Below are 23,368 nucleotides of genomic sequence, written 5' to 3'. Positions count from 1 at the left end.
TGATCTCTGCACGGTCAGTCACCCCACCGATCTTTATCGATTCCACGCTCGGAATTCGAGAACCGATGGCCGTGCTGGTTTCCGGGAAACGCTAATGGTTCGCGTTCGAATTTCGATCGCGTGCGCGTTGGAATGGTGGGAGAGGTATTGGGCGATGCGTTGGCTTCGCCGTGCTGCACCTTTTTGTGCTCGAAATTAATGCCGAAGCGTGCGGACGCGCGGTGGATCCCTTCGAATTATACGCATCGGTGACAGTGCTCGGCACAATAGGATACGATAGGATGAATCGAGTTTCTACCCTCGCTTTGCGAGTTGACTTTCCCATGATGCGGTCGTAATCAGATCATCTCTACCCTACCCGTTCTCCCGCGTGTCGCCGCTAGCTGTTCCATCGACGCCCTGTTTATATACATGTATATACATATATATATATATATATATATATATATATATATATATACACGTATACACGCGTTTTTGTTTATTGCTCAAGTGGCCCCTATTGTTGCGTACGAGCGTTTTTGTCTTCTCGTTTAAAAATTAATTAAATCGCCAGTCACCGGTACGCGATCAAAGCCCACTTATCCGTTTCCAATGGTAATTGATACGTGAAAACGAATCTCGAACGAAAATGGAATGGTTTGATTACCTTTGTACGCGTCGAAAGGGCGAATTTTTGATCATATGCACGCGGCTATGTCGGATTTCGCGAATGCGACGATCGATAGACGATCTTCCTCCTCGATACAGAAAACCCACTCGCCTTGAACGTTCGCTTCTGCGCTCCCAACAGGAAACGTATACGCGGGAAATGGTGAAAAATCGTTAAGCGATTACGCGTCATGGGAACTGCGGAGCGTCGGAGCTGATGATAGACAAATTTGCGCGTTCGACGGCTCGCGGGGCGGGGAGATGGAGAGAGAGGTTAAAGCGCGTTAAAATAATATACGAGGTGGCCGATACTGCGAAGGGCACGGAAGAATATCGATTTTCGGCGGAGCGTCGCACGTGTTTCGACGCTTCGGCACGTGGCGGCTCGACGTGGTACAGGGAAGCACGAGATTCGAGAAGGTATCGCTCACCGTGGCCGGTATCTGGCACGCGTGTGCGTGCAGAATCGCGTGCACACGTCGATTGATCCCGGCCGATGGTGGCGGTCATCCACCGATCCAGAACCACCCTTCGCGCGGGGCAGTGAAGAGCTATCTTTCGTTCATCTAATCCGTAATTATGCCGGCCGAGCAGCAGTTATTTGTACGGATAGGCTGGCATTAGTAGGAGCAGCACGTATCAGCCCTTCCCTTTTAGCTTGCCGATGTTATTTTTGTTCCGTCAACTCTGGCAACACTCTCCGGGGGAGTGGCGCGCATTACGATGCAAATCGGTATACGATGACGCTTACCGTTCGATCTTTCTCCCATTAATTGGCTGATGGAGGACTTTGTGGGGTTGGAAGTGTTTCCCTCTTTCGACTCGTGAGAAGGAACACGGATGTCTTTGAAACTAAAATGGATAATTTTTAATCGGATCGAAAATATTCATCGGTATTCGTCTCGATCTTCGCCAATCTTCTCTCGTCCAATCGAGCCTCAAACGAGCCTCGGAAGAAACTCTCGTTCCTCTGATGGCTCTCTCTCTCTCTCTCTCTCTGTCGAGCGGAGTAGCGTAAATAAGCGAGCGAGTTTTTCTTTGCACAATATGTTGCGGGACCATTATTTAAGCGAGGGGGTGCGAGAGGTGGGTGGCAGGTTCCGCGCGGGGAGACTGGCTCTTACCTAAATAACCACTCAGTCACTCGCAGACTTAGCTGGGAAACGGCGAAGAGCCTGGAGCCGGAGAGAGAGAGAGAGAGAGAGAGAGAGTGTGGTTCGGTCCGAAGAGTTGGCACGGGGGTGAGACTGTGGGGGTTAAGGCCAACGGGGGGATGGCCCGATACTATTACGTGATGTAAGAGCAACCGAGCATCCAGAAACCACCCCGCCAGATTAACGAGGCCATTCTCCGATTGATTTCTCGAGAAACGCTTCGACCGTTAACTTCGATATCGTGGTTCGCTAGGTAAAACTTACTTTTCCTACCATCTTTCCCGCCATCTTTTCCGCCAACATGATAAACCCGATAAACGGCCCGAGACCCGTTGTTATTTTGCGCGTCGCGAGATTCGACGATTTACGTCTCGATCCTCGATAGATTTCGCTCGATTCGCGTATATCCTCGTATATCGTATATCGCTTTCAGAGGCAATTAACAAACTTGTTCCCGAATGAAAATTCCACGCGCAAATCGCGCTCAAATGAATTTGTTTTTAAAACATATCGGCGAGGGTGAGGGTTGATTACGGGGGGGTAATTTTCTTTTGTCCCCGCCACGAGTGAACGTCGCGGCCAGACATCATGAAAAAAAATTCGATTCGCTTTGATCTTGAACCGGCTGCTCGCGCGATGACATAATATCCCTTCAAAGCGACCAATATAAATTCAGCACGCGCGTACCCAATCTGGCAAAGTGTTGGAACGATCGGCTGTGAATTTTCTGTTTCATCGAGGCCATTTAAAAATTGGTTGCAGCCTCGACATCGTTGAGGCAAATAACCAAGATTGTCGTATCTTCGAAAAGCCTTTCCGCATTTTTCTAACCGCTACGTCGAGGCGGAAAAAAAGAACGACTAGAAAGAACAAGTCATCAAGTACAATGTACATTCGTTTAAGATGTGTCCAGCGTCTCGTTGCTTTGATGTCGCGCGAAGAGGTCCCAAGTTTTTCTACAAACAAAGACGGGGTGAAAAGTTGGCCAACGAGCTTTCATTACGACACGGTACGCGCGGCTCTTTACGAATTCCAGAGTTTAAGAAATTAGCATTCCCGATCGCTGGCACCAGAGAGACGCCAGTCGAACTGACACTCGCAGAGAGGGGCGAAGTTCAGACTCAGATGCTGGGAGGCAAAGTGAGATAATGGCATGGCGGAGTAACCACGGTTGATAACCATCTATTATAATTAACTCAAGCTAATTGGTGAACAAGTCAACTCCGCTAACCTCGCACCGAGCATTTCCCTTCATGGATACCGAGTATCGACGGAGTAATACGCCTCGGCCCGACGACGAACAACACGTACTTTTTCGGTTGCTGTTCACGACTTAATGCTCGTCACGCTTATAAAATAAAAAAAAAAGTCAGAAATATTCTTCCTTTCCTCGATTCGTCTCCAATTTTCTTAGAACAACCGACAAACGCAAGTTTCTCACAGGAACTGTAAACAAGACCCCCGGCTGGAAGCGGCTTAAAAACGACACCCGGTACGATCGCTGTCATGGCAGCCGTTCCCGCTCTCTCGCTGCATTCTCCCGAAGGTTAATCCCTATTGTCGGTTGACATAAGCCTCTAATGGATGGAACCGATCCGCGGGACGGTCGGCGCAGCCTCTTCGACATGGACGAGGCTACGAATTCGATTCGCTCCGTTTGCCCGATGCAACGTTTGCAACAGCGCGCCAACAACGTCAGAGCCTTCGTTTCTTCTCTCCTCCCTCCTTATATCGCGAACAATGCACGGTCGTTTTTCGTTCAAGTTTCTTCCAAAACGAACAAGTAATCGTAGGATTTCAAACAGTGAGCAAAGTTCCAAGTTAGCACGTGTAGCATCCATTCGAGGATTTGTTACGGCCACGTCGAAGACGTATAACCGGAATCCGTGTTCCGATGAACGAAGCGGGGAAGGTTAAACAGGGTGTCCGTTTCGGGTGGTTTAACGAGGCGAAACGAGGCACGGAGAAACGCGGTAAAAGGGCCAATCCCAATCACTTTTCCCGACCGATTCTGTAATTTTCGCTAAGCAGAACGAATGCCCACTCTCTTCCTTCCTTTCCTTCTCTCGGCGGTAGCCGAGCCGGGGCACGGTAGATTGCGGGGAGGGTGGTTGGGAGGGGGTGGAAAGGCCAGGTCGGGCCGCGCGCAATCATCGCCCAGTCTTTTAATTTCCTATACTGGCGGGAGAGAGCACGTGTAAGTGTGTACGCGCACCGTGCACGCGCGCGTCCACGGCGGCCGTGGCCGGGGACGTGTGCGTGCGTCCGTGTGAAACGGATGTAGGGAAGATAGGGAAGGAGAGAACGGGAGAGAAAGTTCGAGGGGAAGGAAGAGGAGAGAGAGAGAGAGAGAGAGGTGTGGAAGAAGGGGAGGGGAAGCGAGAGAAGCGAAGGTGAGAGAAGGAGGAAGAGAACGGTGGCTCGTGCGCGAGGGTCGGCACGGGGTGGTAATTGGCTGTCATGGCTTCCCAGTTCTACCAACCGCCCAACAACCCCGAGAGATTGGTATCGCTTATAATTAACTTCTCCGTGCCACGAAGCCACCGTTTCCATCGCGGCGTCCACGAAAAAGAGAGGCAGTTACAAAGGAGAAGGAGGAGGGGGGGGTTTAAAAAGCAGCTGCGCGGGTGACGAGGGGGGAGGGGAGGTTGGCCGGGTGAAAGTTTCGGTTGAGTCAAAAAAAGGTAGCGAGGTCTCGTAAGCGCGTGTGAGAGAGAGAGAGAGAGGGGGGAGAGAGAAAAAAAAGAAATCGAGATTCGACGAGGAAGGAGAAGTTGTTCGGGCAGCGATGGATTGACTCGTGACTCTCCCTTATTTCTTATTATTCGTAATATTAAACTCTCTAGCGGTGTGGTGGCGTCTAACGGGGAAGATCGAAATTCCATGTGCCCGGGAGCATCGAACGGCGGTCTCGTTATTTCGTAATTTTCCTTAGGTACCGTAATTGGAGCCTTTTGTACGCGCGTCGCTACTCTAACGAAGAAGATCATTAGCTTTGAGAAAATCTGGTAGTCCCGCAAGTTTCTCGGCGAACACCTTTGAAATGAACTCACCAACACCTTTAGGGGTGGCTGAACGAGTTGGAAAGAACTACGGAAGCCGTGCGTCATGGTTCGAGGAGGATTTTACGGGACATAGGATAGCGGTTTGCCTCTCGCATGGCAGAAGAAGCGTCACCAACGAGAAGAAAAGCTCTTTCACCGTGAGAGACGTGAAAAGCTATCATTCAATGAGACTTTGTCATATTTTTAGGAACAAAAAAAAAAAAAAAAGAAATGGGAAAGGAACGAAGAAAGTAAACTTGAAGAGGATTATAAAGAAGAGGGATGATATAGGGTATTAAAGCGGCCAGTCTCTGCGATAAAGAAAGAAAATGGATAAATAATTATAGAAAAGAGAAATGTGATAAAGGAAGAAATAGAAGAGAGAGAGAGAGAGAGAGAATGATGAATAAGAAGAGAAAGAAGGAGAGAAATAACGTGACGAAGAGAGAGCGTAGGAGTGAACTAGTAGAGCCATATGAGCGACTCAGAGGGCGAAAAGGAAGGAAATGGAAAGGATAGAAATGCTCCGAAGTCTAAGTAAGTAACATCCATTTCTATCCTCTACCATCTAGTCACTCCTTTTACTTTGGTTTACCTTATACTTTACGCGCTACTTTTGCGACTTTTTATTTGCAATTCCACTTTCTTCCACGACTGCCGTCTTCTCGCAGTGGTTCTCAGAAACATCTCTGCGGAATAGATATTTCATGCTCCGTTCTCACAATATCATTTGTTCGTTACGAAGCTTTTCTGCTTAAAAGGATGGATTTCCGCTCGAACGAAGAACGATTTTTAACGAGATCAACAACGGTTGTGACAACAACGCGTTAATTCAAAATAAGAAGAAGAAGGGGGGGAAAAAGAAGAGAAGGAAGGACGAGAAGATTAGAGAAACGATCGGTATTCTTAAGACGAATTCTTTGGCTGGAATAAAATAAATCTCGGTGCAATCTCCGCGATTGTATGTATTCGAAGTCGCGTGGGATCCGTGGAATGTCAGTACAGTCCTTCCGTAACTAGTTTCCGAGCAGGTCACCCCAATTAACGTTTTCACGTGCAATGCGGCCCTCGTCCCCACGGTTTTCGTCCTCCCTTCTCTCTTTCCAACAGACCCGCCATCGGCACACGTACCCCTCAGCAGCCGGCCTTCTCTCTGTACCAGCGAGCACGGTGGCACGCTGGCACGCTGGCACGCCACGCCAAGTCTCGCAGAAACTTATAATTGCGAAAGGAGTCGGCAATTATAATTGCCTCCGGCCAGCAGAGACGGATGTAATTATCCAGACGCTCGTAAGCGGTGCGGCACGAGCGTCGCGAAAATTGGGCGCAAACAGTGCCACGATTGTACGTTTTCAACGACCACTTTTGTTCCCGTTCAACAGCACGAATTTATCTCGTACGAAAGAAGAAAAAATTCGATCGGATCCGAAGGATTCGACGTTTCTCGTTGGCGAGGGATAAAAAGAAGAGAGAAAAAAATAAAGGGAGATCGCGGTCGAAGTCGTAAATTTCTTTCGATTAAGCCGTCTCTTTTTTTAGGCGCGCGACGCTTGAAAAGTTTTCGCGTTAAAGGCGCGAAGAATGGCGGGCTGTCTTCTCCGTTGTTCGGTTTACGAGATCGAGGAAGGGAGGGACGGGAGAGGCGAGGAGTGAGTGGCGCGCGAGGTAAGGAGCGAGAGAAAGCGAGTAAGGAGGGAACCAAGACTCCGGTCAATTAAGCGCAGGAAATTAGAGTTTTAATTACGCAGTCATTCAGAAAATTACATCGGGGGCCGTGAAGAAGGCATCCGCAATCAGCAACGAGCGACGGACGAGGGCACGGCGTGCCCTTTCCTTCCGATCGTCCGGACGAATTTTAAAAAAGTAAACACGGATCGATGCGCGCTCCCTCGGTTCCATTATCGTTCAATGATCGTCCGATCGAACCGTTCCTTTTCCCCGTATTCGATCGAATTGAACGCGATAGACGGGGAAACGATGGAAACTAGTTTGCCGCGTTTTCGAACGTATAAATTACACAGTGCGCGCCAACCGAGTCATTTTCCTTAACTGCTGCATTTAAATTCCAACAAATGCGCGATTCGCCGTTTAATTGTTTTACGGGAGTATACCCGATGTCTATAACTGCTCTCCCGCGAACCAGTTACTCTTCTACCATTTCTACCGTTTCTCCTTTCACTTCTACTCCCCCCTTTTTTTTACCCTCTTTAAAATTCGCCTACGCAATTGCTCCATCGAAATCCCCGCTCGTACTCGTCTCGTATCAATTCGAGACTGACCGATAAACGACGTTACCATTTCAATATGCGATTCCCTCCTCGACTTTAATGCCGTTTCCGCGCCGCGTCGCTGCTCATCCTTTTTATTCGATTATCAAATTACGGCTGGCGGAGTCGACGCGGTAGATATCCGCGTTTACCTAGAATTGGGTTCACCTGAAATGTCAAAAGTGGGTCGACGGAGCAAGTGGTGAAACAGAAATAGCGTAAAAGAAACAAATGGGGGATGGTTGAAGTGGGTCACGGGGAAGGTCAGGGGAGAGGAGGGGGAGGGGCATAGCGCGTTAAATTTAATTACACGTGTCCGTGACGGCTATTTGAACGGTCGGCGGGGTTGCGGATCGGGCAAAGCTTGTCCAAATCGCTTCGATTTCCAAGTCGATAATAGTATATCCGCGGAAACGCGGCCGATATTCGCTTTAAATTGGTACCAATGGTACTCTTTAGGACGACTTTGTGACACGTCCGCGTTCGACCTGTCCCCCGTACTCGCTTGATAGCCGGATTACAGGCCGACCTACCTATACTATCCTACCTTGTCGAAAGATCGTCCGGTATGGTCGGATATGGTGGAAAAGAAAGAGAGGGAAGGAAAGAGAGAGAAGACGAGGTGGAGCTCGATTCCGCCAATCAGATATTATTAGCGATGTATGTTAAATGGAAAAGGAGATTGGTCGTTGATCGCCGCCGGAACGGGGCTATTATCGTTGCCCGTTTCGGTGCCGCCCCACAATTTCTCGTTCATCGATGACGATTATCTTGAAACGATCTAAGCGTAGCAATTAGCATTTCGAGAAAAATCTTTCACGATCTACTTGGGAACCGTCTGCGTCGTCCTCTTTTTTCCTTCAATTTCATTTGAATTTAAATTTTTTTCGTCGATTCGATTGCGACAATGGATGTCTGGTCAATTAAGAAATTTAAAATTATTATGAGGTTGAAAGTTAACGGTAAATAAAGAACGGAAGAGAGAGCGCGAAACGGGCAGAGATAGCAAAGGTAAGTGGAATTTAAGCAAGATGGGTCAGGCTGTGGAATAAGCAAAAAAATAGTTGGGTGGTTGGCAAGTAACGGAGAGTGTTAATTTTCGGAATGAAAACGAGACATCTATCTTTCGCGAAATACTTGGCACTCAACGCTTCAACTGTCGGCCTATTCTCTCGCTCAACGCATTAGAGTAATGAATTAATTTCCATCCGAATCTCTCTCTCTCTCTCTTTCCTGTCCCGTCATACCCCCTTCTACATCTTGCAGGCCGGCCTTTTACCACTCGTTTAGCCCGCAACGACTCGACTTTCCCCTCCCGCCCCTCCTCTCTTCCGCGCCTCGCATTCTGGATTTAAAGTCTATCTTCTTAATTATAACGGAGTGACAATGCACTCCCACTCCCTGTCGTTTCCCTTCTCAACACTTTCATTTCCCTGGAAATTCCGATGCCATACCGGTTCGCATTAAGTAGAGAACAAAGATCAACTCTTCCTCTAGTCGATTCCTTTCTTCCCATACTGTAAAAAACGAGCATTTTCTTTCGTTGTCAACTTTTTAACTTGGATCGCTATATTCTTGTTCCTTTCTTTTTTCTTTTCTCTCGTTCCCAGAACGAAAATTCTCCAAGACGAGCGACGCGTTGATGATCGATCGAAGCTGGAGAAATCCGCGTAGATCGATACGCGATCCACTTCCATCCCTTCCTTCCCACTGACTTTTCCCTTCCCGAGCGCACGTGTGCGTTCCAGCTTCGTCGATCCCTCGCCACCCCAACTTTCCCCGTCGATCCCTCGCCAACCTCGGCTCCTTGTTCTTTGGCGATGTTCGCGAGGTGCACGGCGCGCTCGTTAACGTATTCATGGGTTTATGGGACAATTAACCCTTTGAGGGACAGTATAATTACAGAAGCGATTAAACATCTTAACGTATAAACACGCCGTGCCCCGGCGACGTATATGTGTACGAAACTCGATGTGGCAGCCAGCCGGGTAGGTAGGCAGACCGTTACCAATTAACATACTAATGACACGAGGTGCTTTTCGAGAGTCACTGTAACCGGCTGGCCTGCAAAGCTTCCTGTGCACGTATATACACTGTGTTGGCACACGTACCAACACAGAAAGACGAATCGGTGGACGGGTAATGTGTGTACACGCGTATCGGGGAATCACACCACCGGCTTTGGCTTACAATTATTTGCGATTAGGGATCACGCGATCGAGACGTTTCTCCCTTCGCGTTCGTTAAAATAATCCAACCTCTTCTCCTCGTCGATAACGAACACCGGAAATATTTCCACCCTTGTCTCTCTCTCTCTCTCTCTCTCTCTCTCCTTCGATTTCACGATGTCTCTACGGCTAATGGGATCGGTTAACGGGATAGAACGAAAACGCGTTAACATCTCCGGTAAGCGAATAGAATCAAGAGAAAGAAGGGAGGTCGAGGGGTGGAGGCGGGGAGGGAGGGGGATGGAGTTTGTTTTTGCGCGGGTCGTTCAGCCAACAGAGATTTTAATAGTTTTTTAAAGACGAGAAAAGGAACTCGTTTCCTTGATTGGATTGAAGCGTATCTCGCGCGAGTTTCCGTAACGACTTTCCTAATTACGCTATCCATTAATTTTAATTGACCCGGTTTTTCTTTCGGGAAACGTTGATACCTCCCGCGGAATTCGATTAAAAAATCCGTCGAATAATCCACCGCTTTTCGCTTCGCTCATCCGTTCGTTCGTTCGTTCTTCGGCCTCCGATCGCTACAATATCGAAATCGGGAGAAATGAGAAAATTTCAATCCCGCCCGGGGCGCGAGCCACCGCGTGCGCGATCCGGCCGACAATGTTAAACTCCTAATGCGACGCGATGCTTCAACAATACTGGATATTCCGTCATTTTGTTTGCCACGGGTCCAATTTGATTATCGGTGTAATCTCAACCGAAATTCGGTCGGCCTGTAAAATCATAGAAAATCTAGCCGAACAATACCGCTTACCAGTGTCATTGTGAAACCTTTATACCTATTTCCTCGGACACGGAGCACGCGCACGCCGAAAATCAGCGCGCCCGTACACCCACCGGGTCGTACGTGTCGGACGTGTGCACGCACGCCTCACCGAAATGCTTTTGATTTAATTAGCTAATTATAATGTTCATTTAATTATTATAATTGGACCGGTTAGCGGGCATAGGTGCAACTTGTACGCCCGTGACGCCGCCGATGACTATTTTACCGCGTTGCATTTAATAACGCCCATTAACGAACATTTACATTAGCAGTAATTATTGCAGTACCGGCGCACCGCCCACCCGATTGGGATATTTTCGCTTATCACCGCGGGTAATCGCGACGTCATCTAATTCGTCGTTACCATTGAAACAAGCGCTCGACGAACCGATTCTCTCTTTCCTCCTTCTCTCAACGGAATTTAACTACGGCCAGGAAACAAAAGAAGATCCGGCAGCTTAATGAGAAACTCAATCTCTTGATTTTTTCCCGCTCCCTCCCCCTCCTCCCGATCGCGTCAAGATGGATTCTCCTCGAATACGATATAAATACGATAACGGTATAAAAATCTTTGTTAATCCGTAACTAAATTAATCGTCAAAAGAAAAAAGATTAACTTCTCCATAATTCTATAATCCCGTACGAATTAATACGTTGGAGAAATAACGTTGGTTCGTGCTATTTCCTATTCTCGACAATTGAGATCTCTCGAGTTTTCTTATCTTTAATCCTCTGGTGCGATATTGTTTTCGTAAAATTGGCGGTTTGCTAATCTCGCGCGATGGTACATATAATCGCGACTCTCCGATTGATAAAGGTGGCTTGTGTATATTACAAAGCGCGTGTATTACCAGATGCGTGTATACGGAACGCGAACGCGGTGCGCGAGAATTCACGCGACACGCGCCGAGCGGGCAACCGCGCATGCGCACGGCCACGCGTGACGTGCCAAATGACGTCGCAGTATGGAACGACGAGTGGCGGCCGGAGGACGAGAAGCAAGGAGACGCCGGACGAGTGTGCCGAGCAAAGTCTAGCCGAGAGTGCGCCGAGTGGTTGGCGGTCTCGCGTCGCCTCGCGTACCGTCGCGTTTCTCTTCATTCCGAAGTGAGCTGCCGTTGCGGGCTAACCGGCAGCCCCTGCTCGCTCTCGTTTCTCCCGTTATCGGCCGCACCGTTCATACCATTGCTCCGTTATCGTTCAATCTCCGGCGGCGGCGCACATCGTGTGCTATTACCGATACGTCACCGCGTGCACGACACCGCATACCCGCTAATGAATTGAATTATACTTTCGTGCCGCGGCTCTACATCGCACGAGACTCCGCGGCACGCGTACGATCGATCGATATCGCGCGACAAGTGACTCGAACGATAAGTGTTGGATATCGAGACAACTCGCCTCTTCCGTTCCCCTTTTTTCCCTCTCCTTTACGCTTCCGTTCAATTCCAACGCACTCTTTTCATCCAGTCACGTCCTTCGTTTCTGTTCCACGTCCCGTTCCGATCGAGGACTGGCTCCGTTCAGTCGAGTGTGTTTCACGAGTGTCTGCCACAGTTGATCGAGGGAACTATCGTCGTATGTTGCAAGTTTAAGGATTCTCCCTAAGTGATCTCGTTCCAATTCCATCGGTGAGTACCTTCCCGACTTTTTTGAAAATAAATGTGGTCGAGGCGAGCCGGGATTCGAAGGGATATCCGTTCAAGCGGATGAACCGATTTAGCCGTTTAAATCGATTTGCGACGCGACGAAACGGCCGCGATTGGTAGATCTTATTATTGGCGTACTCGAGGGGCTAGAACATCGGAATCGACGTGGACTGTGGAGTGTCGATACTCGGTGCTCGCGATGTTCAGCGTGGTCGCTGATGCCGGTTCCGATGCGGGACGTTTTAATTAACGTTAGGAGGAGCGACTTTTTCATCGCGACAGCGCGCTTTCGTTGTATCAAGCCCGTTGGTTATTTTATACTTGTCGCGTTGATCCATTTACGGAGTGGAGACGTTCCGTGCAAATAAATCGTTTTACCTTTCGCGTACAACTCGTTTTACGTAGAAGAAATCGTATCTTCTCCTTTTCTTCGATCACAAACACGAGTTACACTCCCAATTACTTCGAAATTACTTTCATACGTTACGATCTCCGAAAAGTCGAGTCACGAGGTTCCATTGATTCCGTTTCACGTGCACGTTCCACCACGAACCGCGTAGTGTACTCGAGAACTGCTTTTTACACCCCTTTTTCCTTCTTTTCCCTCCTCTCTCTCCCCCCTCTCCCCACGTTAACCGCGCGACTCGTTGAAAACGATCGTGGCGTAACTCGAAGCGGAATGAAGCGTACGGGCCGCTCGTTTTTGATTCGACGTTCCGCGAAATAAATCCGAGGCCTCGGTTATGAGCGGGTTCCCCGTATTACACAATATAACGTCGTCCTTTTGAATCTGGCCGTGGTATAAATCGAGCATTATCGGACAATCCGTAACATTCAACGGCCGAATGAAATGCTCGCCGCGGCGTACATTTACGTTTCAATGGCCGAATGAAATTTCCGCGCGGCGTCTGCCAGGCAAGAAGGCGTTGTTTGCGAGACAGAGAGAGAGAGAGAGGGAGAGAGAGGGAAAGGAGGGAGAAAGAAGAGGAGGAAGAGGAAGAGAGAGAGAGAGAGAGAGGGAGGGAGGGAGGGAGAAGAACGTCCCTCGCAACGCTCGCCACCAACCCCCGCCGCGTTCGCCGAGGCATTAATTGGGTGGAGCTTTAATTGCCTTAGCGCGACCGACCGCCGTTCCCGCCGAACTTGGCCCGAGAAGGGTGGCTGGGAAGGTCGCGTTAACGTTTGCCGACCCGAGACCAATTTCTTCGACGATTACGATCACTCGATTAACCGATGAAAATTCCACGTTCCTCTAAACAATTAGATAATCTAATTTACTTCTATATTTCCATTCCATCGATCGTCGAATTTTTCTCCCGTATAATCCTCTTTTTCCCCGAATAGATAAATAGATAGGCAAACGTAGAGAGAAATCGAACGATCGTGTTTCGCGAACGTTTGGACAACAACCGCGTGAAAGGGCATCCGTGTAATGGCGAGTGCGGTCAACTCTCTAGTCTTTCGAGTACACACATCTCTCCTACGTTCCTCTCCTTTCAACCATCCCGTATCTGATATACTCCTCCCTCCATCCCCGCGGCTCTCTCGAAGCGCGCGGAGGCGACTAACCCCCTAAATGAAATCCTGGAATTAAAGCCGTATATTAACCTCGCGGCGGTATCCTAAATTAAAAAACAACATTTTTACGACGCCTAGGGATGAGGAACGGTGGAGGAAACGGGGGAGAGTTATCGAGAAAGCCTTGGAATCGGTTCGCGACTAGGCGAGAGGATCCCTCTCTTTCCCATCTCTTCCCCTCCGATAGGATCGTGGCCCTAACGCGGTCCTTCTGTTTCCACGCAGGCTATCCTCTCGCCTCGGCAAGGTCGCCGAACCCCCGAACCGCTATTCCATTGTCCGTAAATTGCGTTTTTTAAATTCGTCCGCCACACGTCGTTCTCGCACGTGCTACGTTCCCGCGTGTTTCCGAAACCTGCGACCTGTGATCGTGATCAGGGCTCGGAAAACGGGAGTCGTAAACTCGCTTTCGCTAATTTATACATCCCCTTGCTCGGGGATCGATCATCTACCGGCAATTCGCGCTTAACGAACGGTTTTTCTAAAGAATAATATTTTGTATCTTCTCTCGAGAAGATAAAATCTATACGAGGATAATAAAGGAATGAATAAGAGATAGAGGAAGGGAGTTTTGTTGGTGGTCGCAAAAGGAATGAGAACTGTGTTAAAAGAGTGGGCGAAGGGAATAGACGGTAGGCATGGGTAGAGGGAAGGCGTAAAGCGTCGAGATTACCATGGAAATCCAGATCAGTCGCTTTGCATACTTTGGAAATACGTCCACGGAATCGGGTAAGGGTGTATAATGGAAGTTGAAATTGGTTGAGCCTGTCCCGTCTGGGCAAGCTATACACCGTACACGAGGTATCGAGGGAAACGCATTCCTTGCCGAAATTGCTTCGCACTCGATTCGAACGGAAAACACACGCGAGGCTTCGAGTTCGGGGTTACGTTTTCGCGCGTCAAAAAATATATACGCGACCGGACGGACGCGGGCACACGTACAGGGAAGGGTTGGCGCGTGTACACGTACGAGAGCATCCACTACTCTCTTCGGGCTTCTCCTCGGCTTAACTTCCTCTGTCTCACACTCGTAAAGCGTTGATTAAAACCCAGCCGTGCGATGCGGTGAGACGAAGAAGGAGTGAAACAGGAGGAGGAGGAGGAGAAGGAGGGAAAAAGAGAGGGTGAACGCGGGAGAAGACGCGAGGGAGAGGAAAGGGCGAAAGAGGACGACGACGGAAGGAAGGTGGAAAAGGGAGGTAGCGAAGGGTTGAAAGAGAGAGGGAGAGAAAGTGAGCGGCGGGGGATTGAAGGTAGAGGAAGTTTGGGTGGGCTCGCGTGTATACGCGTAAGTGGGTGCGTACGGTTGTTGTGTGGGTGCGTGTGTGCAATTGTATGAGGGAGCGCGCGCGTGCTCGGGCGCAGGCGCAGGAGAGCGAAAGCGAAGCGGTGTGCGTCCGAGGACGGTGAGCAGAAACGAGAGAAGAGGGAAAACTAGGAGGTTAGGAGGCGAAGAAGGAGTAGAGAGGCAGGGGTTGAAGGTGGTGGGTATAACACAGGTTGGTAGGGTGGGTGAGTGGATCGTCGAGGGGTAGGGGTGGTCCAAGGCGTTGCTTGCTTAATTACTAAAAGCTAATCAATTCCGGAGGAAGTAAAGTTTAAATTGCAAACTAAAGTATAGCTAGCTCCCGGACGTAACGCTGCAAAGCGATATTACCGCTCGCTGCATTCTGCAATTAGCCCGTGGTAAATCATTGAAAACAAATTATGGGCGGAACCTGCGGATGCCTGGCTACTGACCCTCTACCCTCTTCCAGCCGCCCCGCTCCACCAGCCCTCTCGCTGCCCTCTATCTGTGTAAAAATGTTCGCGAGGCCGTGGGCTGATATTGGAATTTTCCCCGGTTCTTTCGTTCGCGTTAATAAGCCCAATTAATCCCGGCCGATGGCGATTTTTCACGGCCCTTTTTGTCCCGACCGTCCAACCCGCAACCATCCCATCGCACCCGGTCGCTCGCCCAAACCCCCGATTCCTCGATTCCCCGATCAAAAAAGTTTCCGGCTCAGGATGATTCATCGTATTAAAGATCGCTCGTGCGTTCACGATTTCTGCGATTTCTTGCGGAACATCCTCTCCTCCTCCCTGTTGCCCTCTTCTTTCCTCGGTCATAACTCGCCCGAGCGATATATTCGAGCTCGAAAAGCGAGCGAAATTTCGATCGATGGATAATACGAAGAGGAATGGATCGGAAAGTGCGTTGGCGTATATTTTAAATAACGGGGAACGGAAGAGAGGAACGAAGGAGGAGGAACGAAAGAGGTGGCGAACACGAAAGAAAAGCTGCTCGATTGGAGATCGGAAGAGGGCAAAAAGGGGAATGGCAGAAGGTATACAGCACTGAAAACAAGCAATAAAATCAATGTCGTTTCCGGCGATTCAATTCGCAAGACACATCGCACAATTTCACATACAATTTTACGGCAGAACGGGCAGGACTCCTATTTACTTCACGGCCGTCCTTTCCCACCCTCCTATAACCGTTTACCCTCTTACCCTCTTGCCCGCCCGCTTCCCCTCTCGGACCTCTCTCGTTTTCTTTATCTTAAATCCACGAGAGAGCGCGGCCACGCGATCATTCCCGCTGACGTGGACGAGAACCTTTCCCTTTCCGCGCGGAGCAAATCGTGGCTCGATTAATAACCGCGAGGGAAAACGTTTGACGGGAAGAAAGAGGAGCGCGGTCTCGGTCGCGTTCACCCGATTTCGATATGCTAATCAAACGTTCCTCTATCGCGAACCTCGTATAAACTATTCGCTCGATACGTATACAGGAATATTGTATAGTATAATAGGCGCGTAGGTATAGGTAGGAACGGAGGTCGCTATTGGCCTCCGTTATGAAACCATTGGATATGCTCGGTGTCGCGTTCCCCCGGTTTTAATTTCCTATTATTTAAACGAGCTCGTCAGTCACCGTGACATTTATCAATCGCAAATTACGCTCGAACACGCGCAATATGCGGATTATGAGCGCGATCGAGTCGACGTTGTTTGCAATTAATTATTCCAAATCAGCCGCGACTTTGTACGGAAGGCCACTTTCCCCGCCGTAGCCGCGACCGCGATAAATTTTCAAGTAAATTGGTGGAATTAATTGCACAACGAGTCCGCCGGCGGCGGTATAGAAGTTAGAGCAAACGGACCTCGAGCAAGCGTAACGAGCTAACCAACACATACCGCGATGATACGGAATAGGCATCGATGTAAGGAAATATTTAAACGCGACATAATGAGCGGTCTAATTAGAGCTCGAGTCGCGATAATGGCACGACGTGGATGTGTTTAGCTTCGTTCCTAATGGACCTACTAATGAGTTCGTAATACGTGTTTATAATCTTCCTCCTTCTTTCCTTCATCTCCACGTAGTTGTCTATCCCTTTCTTCGACCATCCGTCCAAACCCACTTCCACGCAATGGCTATCGTCCATCGGGTCGGCGTATACCCTATCGATTGATGCTCCCTTCCCCTCCCTTCCCGGTTCCGCTCTTTTTCTTCTCCTCTCTCCACGGTAACCGACCCCTTCAGAAATCACGCTGTCGGTTCATTTATCAATAAAAGTATTGGATCGGTTGCCTGGAAGTGACGCCTCTGCCAACGAAACAAAGGAACTGGGCGTAGTTATCAATTGGATATCGGATTCTCGATTAATTATGCAACGTAACGCGCACCAGTCCTCTATTATCGCGCGCCGTACATGCTCGCGAATGCTTGAATTTCAAGGTTATTAATCTTCTTCTGGCGCCATTTCGGCTGGACACGAGAGCGTCGCTTCTCGAAACGCTTCTCTCTCTCTCTCTCTCCCTCTCTCCCTCTCTCCATCGAAATTCCAATTTTGCTTTCGAATTCAATCTCCTTTCCCTCCTTTCTATCGTTTCTATTCACCACGCCATTCGCCACGAATAATCGAACCGATCGATCAACACATTTCGGAGCAATCTAATTCTTGGAGCAGCAGACAAAAGGAGGGGGAGGAAGGGTATAGTTATAAGAAGGTTACTCGAACCGAGTGATCGTCTTGATCTGTCGGTAATTAATGCCCCCACCCCCCTCGCCGCTCTCGTTTCCTGTACTGGCTCGATGTCTCGGATTTCTGTCTGACGGAGTCTCCACCGCATAGAGAGGCTTCGACGATTATACCGGTGTCACGATACGAGCGTTCACCGCAATAATATCGCATTACCAAGATTAACGTGATCTCCAATAATAGATCGGACAGTGAGCAACCATGCTGGATTAGCTGACAACAAGAGATCCCTTGCGCGCCTGTCCGGGGCATTATTCTCATTATTCGATGCCCATTAATAATCACAGCATCGTTCCTTTAGCGTCCTTAAGTGCGTCCAATTTGATTCTCCCTTTGATCGCGTGCACACACACGCGCGCGCGCGCGCGAGCACAATAACGTCACGGGATAAATATCGGCTTCGGTATTTGTACACTCCGCGTACGTACACCGCGCTTCTTCCCTCCCATAATCGTCGTCGAAACCTTTTGTGATCGTGTTGCGCGATTGACACCGTGGACGCTGCGTGGGGAAGAAGGGACGAAAGATGCGGAGGCATTCGCATGGCGAGAGCGGATCGTAGATTCAAATAGTCTTTCCCGTAACTTGGCGGGGATTCGATTTTTAATCGGTGAGCAGTCGGCGGAAAATAGCCACTTCGTCCCATCGCGTCGTGTCTCTCTCTCTGCGGCCGATTCGACCAGCTGTCTTTTCCGCCGCCAAACAATTGTCCCTTCGTTCGCTTATCGAGCGAGCCTCGACTCGACTCGACGAGAAGAATGAAGCGCACCGATGTTCGAAAACATCCGACGAATCGTACCCGCGCTTCCTCTCGCGACTGCGTATAAACGCATCCGCGCTTTGTTTGCCCTCCATTCTTTCCTCCTCTCGATCCACTCCCCTCCCCTCTCTTTCCTTCTCCTTTTCCTTCCCCTCCGGCCTCACCGTCCATCGATTTTCACAGGTAATAACCACCGTCGAACGAAAAGTTTCGCGTTAGGAGCAACGTCACCGTACAAAATCGATGAGGTCCAACGAGGAGGCGGAGGGAAAGAGACGGGGCGAAAGAGAAAGGGCACGACCGGCCGACAATACTATCACCGCGGTTCGTTGAAGCCAAGTGTAAATAAATAGATTGCATTCCCGTCCCATTTGTTAGATTAGAATCAAATATAATTTCGCGAGGCTTTCCCCGGTATAGGATCTTGATCGAGGAACGGCAGCCGGCCGGTCGGTCGGCTCGCCTATCCACGCCCCCTCCCCCACCTGTCCCCCTCCACCCTCTATCCATTTTGCCGCGTAAATACGGCCAATCTTCTCTCTCCGGAGTAATCTTTCGCGGCGCGTTAGTTACGGAGTTCGATGAGAAAGTTTGCCAGGCTCCGCGATTCTTTAATGCATTTTGCTTGCAGGGCAAACTGGCTTCGCTCCTCGTGTCGCCACCGCGAAATATTGAAATTTACGGGGGCGTTCGACAGACCGAGGAAACGTTTACAGGGGACGCGCGTTTATCGATTCGGCGTAATTGGATGATTAATAAAATTACGGGCGCGACACTGACGCGGCATCGGAAGCGTTCGCTCGATTTCTCGCGATAATGCGCTCCCGTTCAACGAAACTAGTTTGTCACGTGGAACGGTCTTTTTTTCGCTTTCCTTACGCTTTCCTCTTTCTCCCCCTCCCTCGAATCTCAATCGAATTTCATCGTCAGCTCCCGCGACCAGATACCTATTGTACACGCTTCGAATACACACCCATCGATTCGGGCGACGCTCGTGTCGGACGAGAGTAAGGTGATTTCTTTTTCTTTTTTTTTTACGAAGCAACAGCGACTCGGCCATTTAATATTCCGCAGTTGTGTGTTCCGGGCCAAGAAGGCGGTAGAAAATGAAATTTAATTTCTGTAATATACCGGTTATCGTTGCGCGTAAAGCGCGGATGAATATTTTCATCGAACGTATTTTTTCCTTCCTTCTCTCTCTCTCTTTCTTCCTTTCTCTCTTTTCTCTCTCGTTCAAGTGGCGCGTATATTAAGCTCCGGAATCTTGAAGCTTGTAATTCGGTCTCGACGCGATTCGATTTGATATTTTGCAGATTCGGTTCCCGCCGACTCCTTTTTCGCGTTTCCGCTTCATCGCGGCGGGTGGCCATTTTCGCTATTGTACAGCAACGATGGCTTCTGCGAGAGGAATAATTATTTCTGCGTAAATGACGATAATCGGGCTATTATTACATTTACGGCATTACGGTGGTACGATATTACAGTAGTACGTTATTAGAGTATTGGAGGATGAATATTAATCGGGCACGTACGAGTGGTGCTTGTAATTAAAGTAGACACGTCATTGGACGGAAAATTAAATTAAACGGCGAGATAACCGAGTAATTACGCAATGTCATTTCACCGAACAAAGCGAGATTTCTTTTCGCCCGACCCTTTCCTGCGCGCGGGCCACGATGACGCTTCACGTTGACGCGCTTTCGCGAAATTTCGCCCACGTTGAAAAATCACCACTCCAAACCGTTTTTAAACGAAATCGTTTCCAACGCGCCCGAAACGAATTAAATCCCTCCCTTCTCTCTCTCTCCCTCTCCCCCTCCCCTTTTCCTTTCCCCTGCTCCCCTCCTGCCTCCACGCGACAGTTTTAACAAACGCTAATTCTCGTCCGAGCTGGGTCGATCGAACGTCGATTTCTAAACAAATATTAAACGGCCAATTGGTGTTTTCCGCGTAGCCGCTCCCTTGTTATTATAATTATCGATTGGCTATCCCCCCGTTTGCCTCGCGACAATAAATTAATGTTGCGCCTCCGCGCGCGCAAACACACGCGCAAACGTACACGTTTGCACAAATATACGCGGAGCTGATTCCTAACGACGTTAAGTCGCATTACCGATCGCTCGTTTTCCCATCCTCTTCCCCCCGCCGTCTTCCGCTTTGCCCCCACCCGCCCCGTTCTGCACGTACGCGCGCAACGCTGGAAAACACCGTTTTTACCAATTACCCGGTCATAAATTTCGCGGGGACCGGCGGCCAATTATCCTGGAATTAGCGTCGCACCGACCGTCCTCGCAAACGATCGCGCTTCTCTGTCTAAGCGGCGCGCATTCGCCTCGCTAATTAGAAGAAAACCGAGTAATTACACCAGCGGAGCGACCCTTTTCCGAAATTTCGCCGCGCATATAACAGAGAGACTAGAACGCGCGGGCGCGCGAAAGGGAGAGAGTGGGAAAGAGACGGAGCAGCGGTTGCCGGGGGTCTGCAGCAGAGCGTCGAAACGAGCGCGAACGATCAGGGAAACGCTATTACCACCACCGCCTCTGCGCTATATAAGCGAGAAACGTTTAATTAATCTTACGCGAAATCAGCGGGCTTTTATTGTCATTAATAGCCCCCGACCTGTATTTAAACACGGTGCTTTCCGAAGGGAGGACGGTGTTTAATGATTTCGCGTGTGGACGCGGCCACGGGCCAAGTAATTTCCCCGGTAATCGGAAATATGGAATCGGCCGTTTGATAAAAGACATTAGTAATGGCGCTGTCGATCCGCGATAAACTATTTATTACGTTCACCAACGGCGATACGCGACGGGGACGCGTTACACGACGGGTTCCATGGGCCAGACCGCATCGGGTTGCGGATCGCCGGCAGCGGATGGATGAGCGAGAGAGAGCGAGGGAGGGAGGGAGAGCGGACGCGCGCGTGGGAGCGGTGTGTAGCGGCGAGGCCGCCGCGTCGACTCTCGAAACCAATTTTCGGGATTTCATTTGGAAAACATAACGTGCTTCGCACGCTGTTTATGGGTTCCATTAGGAACCTGTCACCCGGTGATCCCGCGTTGCATTCCCATACCAAAGGGGAAAGGAGGCACCATACGATGCTGCAACCGATACACCAATCGGAGAGTTCGATCCCATCACCTTCGGGGACCTCGGCTTATCGGATACCGAGGCCTTGATCCATTCGAATATCCGTTTGATGTCTGCTTTTGTATCGAGGATATGGGCATATTTTTTTTTTTTTTCCTTAACCTGTAACCTATAACTGATCGTCGCGACGCGTTCGTTTCGCGATTAATCGGACGACCGATCTCTCTCTCTCTCTCTTTCGCGCTTTATTTTAATCGTTCAATTTTACGATTTCGAGGAAAAAGTTGATGGAATTATCCTGGAAGTTTGACGCCCCATTTTGGAATCCTTAATATCCGTTGCATCGAGTTCGATTAGCGGTCTGATTTGTTCCCTGTCGAATCGAACGACGTTTCCCAATTAAGTTTACTCTAAATTGCGCGATCGTCGCGGTTGTTTTTCTTCCTCCGTCGTTCTCCGCACCCGTCCTGATTGCTCTATGGAAAAATACATTTTGGTTAGTCGCTCCCGAGCCGCTCACAACGTATTTTTCGCATCGAACGCGCGCGAACATCGATGACAAACGCTTCGTTCCAACGAGTTGCTACGCGCGCGTCCATTTCTCTCTCTCTCTCTCTCTCGTTTGCGTGGGACGAGAGCCGATCGGTCGAATCTATTCGTCGTTGCGACGTGCCGCGCTAACAAATCGATGGAATCCATTAAATTCGCCAACACGCGGCGTGACGGTCGAATTACTCGTAGCTGCAGAGAAAATTAGCGATTATACCGCGGTATACTTGAAAAGGGATCTCTCCCCCGCTGCCGCGCGATTGTTCGCTCGGTTTGAAATCGTCGGAAGGGAAATTGATATCGATCTCTCGAAAACCTGGGGGAGGAGGAGGGTGGAGGGGTGGAAAAATAATCGCGTACAAGGGGATAAATTATCGAAAACACGTTCTCCATTTCCGTTTCCTCGCGATCGCGTTCCTCGTTTTACGAGACATCTTCATCCCGCGACATCCCGAAAGTTAATTCCTTATGGTATTAATAGAGAAAGTGCATCTCCGGTAATGAGATTGCGGCACACGAGGGGGATGATATAAGGGGTCGATTACAAGGCTTGTTCGTAATAACATATTGTTCACTCAGCCGTGTATTTGCCGGGGATAGGCATGACGCGTCGTACATATACGCGCAAATAATGTAACGTAAATAGAGGACTGTTCCGTGCGCGCGCGATAATTAATTCGTTGCCTCGGCTTGGTCGGGCAACCGCGTCGAATCGCGGCCCACACGCTCGGTTACTTTCCCGCGACAGATCGATCCTCGCCGTGGATCGCGTCGCGGATCGATACGAAAGATCCGCTGGAAGACGATCGAGCTGCGGTACACGAAACACGAAAGTCGCAAGTCATGCGCCTAATTCGCTCGAAACGTTCTGTCTTCTCTAGCGTGCACAAGCTGACCGCGGGGAGGCGCGGGGAGGCGACGAAGGCAGATGAAAAAAAAGTATCGACGAAAGATCGGAGGACGCGGAGGTTCGGCGGTCGAAACCGGAGGATGCCCACCCCGCTTCTTTTCACCCACTCTGCTCTTCTCGTTCGTTTTCCTTTTCCTTTTTTCTTTTTTTTTTTTCGCGATATCGGAGGAACGATCCATCGACGCGGCGATTCCCCGTTCTTTTCAGGAAAAAGAGACGTGGCCGGTCGTACGGAAAGACCGAGATAATTACTTTCGGTTTTCGGGCGTACGCTTGAGCGAGCGCAAACGAAACAGGCGTATCTTGCGGTCGTGAATTTAATTAAATATTTTCGTGGCCGAATGTCCGCCGTTCGCCGTGATCATCTTGCCCCCATCTTCTCCTCTCTTTCTCTTTCTTTCTTTCTTTTCTTTTCTTTTTTTCCTAGACACGGGGCAATTTACTTTTTTAATGTCCGTAATGAATTAAACGCTCTCTACCCCTTTCTTTTCCGTCGAGTTCCCTTTAGCCACCCGGTGTTACCAATCCCCGCCTCGCGCGCCATCGTTTCCCCGCTTCTTCCCCTCTCGACCTCCGCACCGGACCTTCATTTCCCATCTCAATATTCCTCCATTGTCCGTGCACCTTCGCCCCTCGATTTTCTCCTCGTTTTTTATTTGTTCCGCGCCGCGCGTGCATCTTGCGTGCCATTTCG

The 23,368-nt window shown here is 49.6% G+C and overlaps 1 protein-coding gene across 4 annotated transcripts in view; it reads left to right on the top strand.

Moving 5' to 3' along the window:
- The window catches only part of LOC107996901 (LIM domain only protein 3), a 77,662-nt gene that overhangs the window by 9,141 nt on the left and 45,153 nt on the right, over window positions 1–23,368 (top strand). The window contains exon 1 of one of the 4 annotated variants that reach the window (XM_062071162.1): window positions 11,081–11,744. The exons of 2 other annotated variants lie outside the window; for them this stretch is intronic. The gene's annotated coding sequence lies outside the window, so the exon portion shown is untranslated. Of the gene's footprint in view, window positions 1–11,080; window positions 11,745–23,368 lie in introns of those variants that run through there. One more of the 4 variants, XM_062071164.1, reaches the window with a different exon arrangement.

The sequence above is a fragment of the Apis cerana genome, linkage group LG2 (assembly GCF_029169275.1).
Source record: "Apis cerana isolate GH-2021 linkage group LG2, AcerK_1.0, whole genome shotgun sequence".
Classification (NCBI taxonomy): domain Eukaryota; kingdom Metazoa; phylum Arthropoda; class Insecta; order Hymenoptera; family Apidae; genus Apis; species Apis cerana.
Note: the sequence above shows the minus strand (reverse complement) of the source record. Positions and strands in the feature narration are given on the sequence as shown.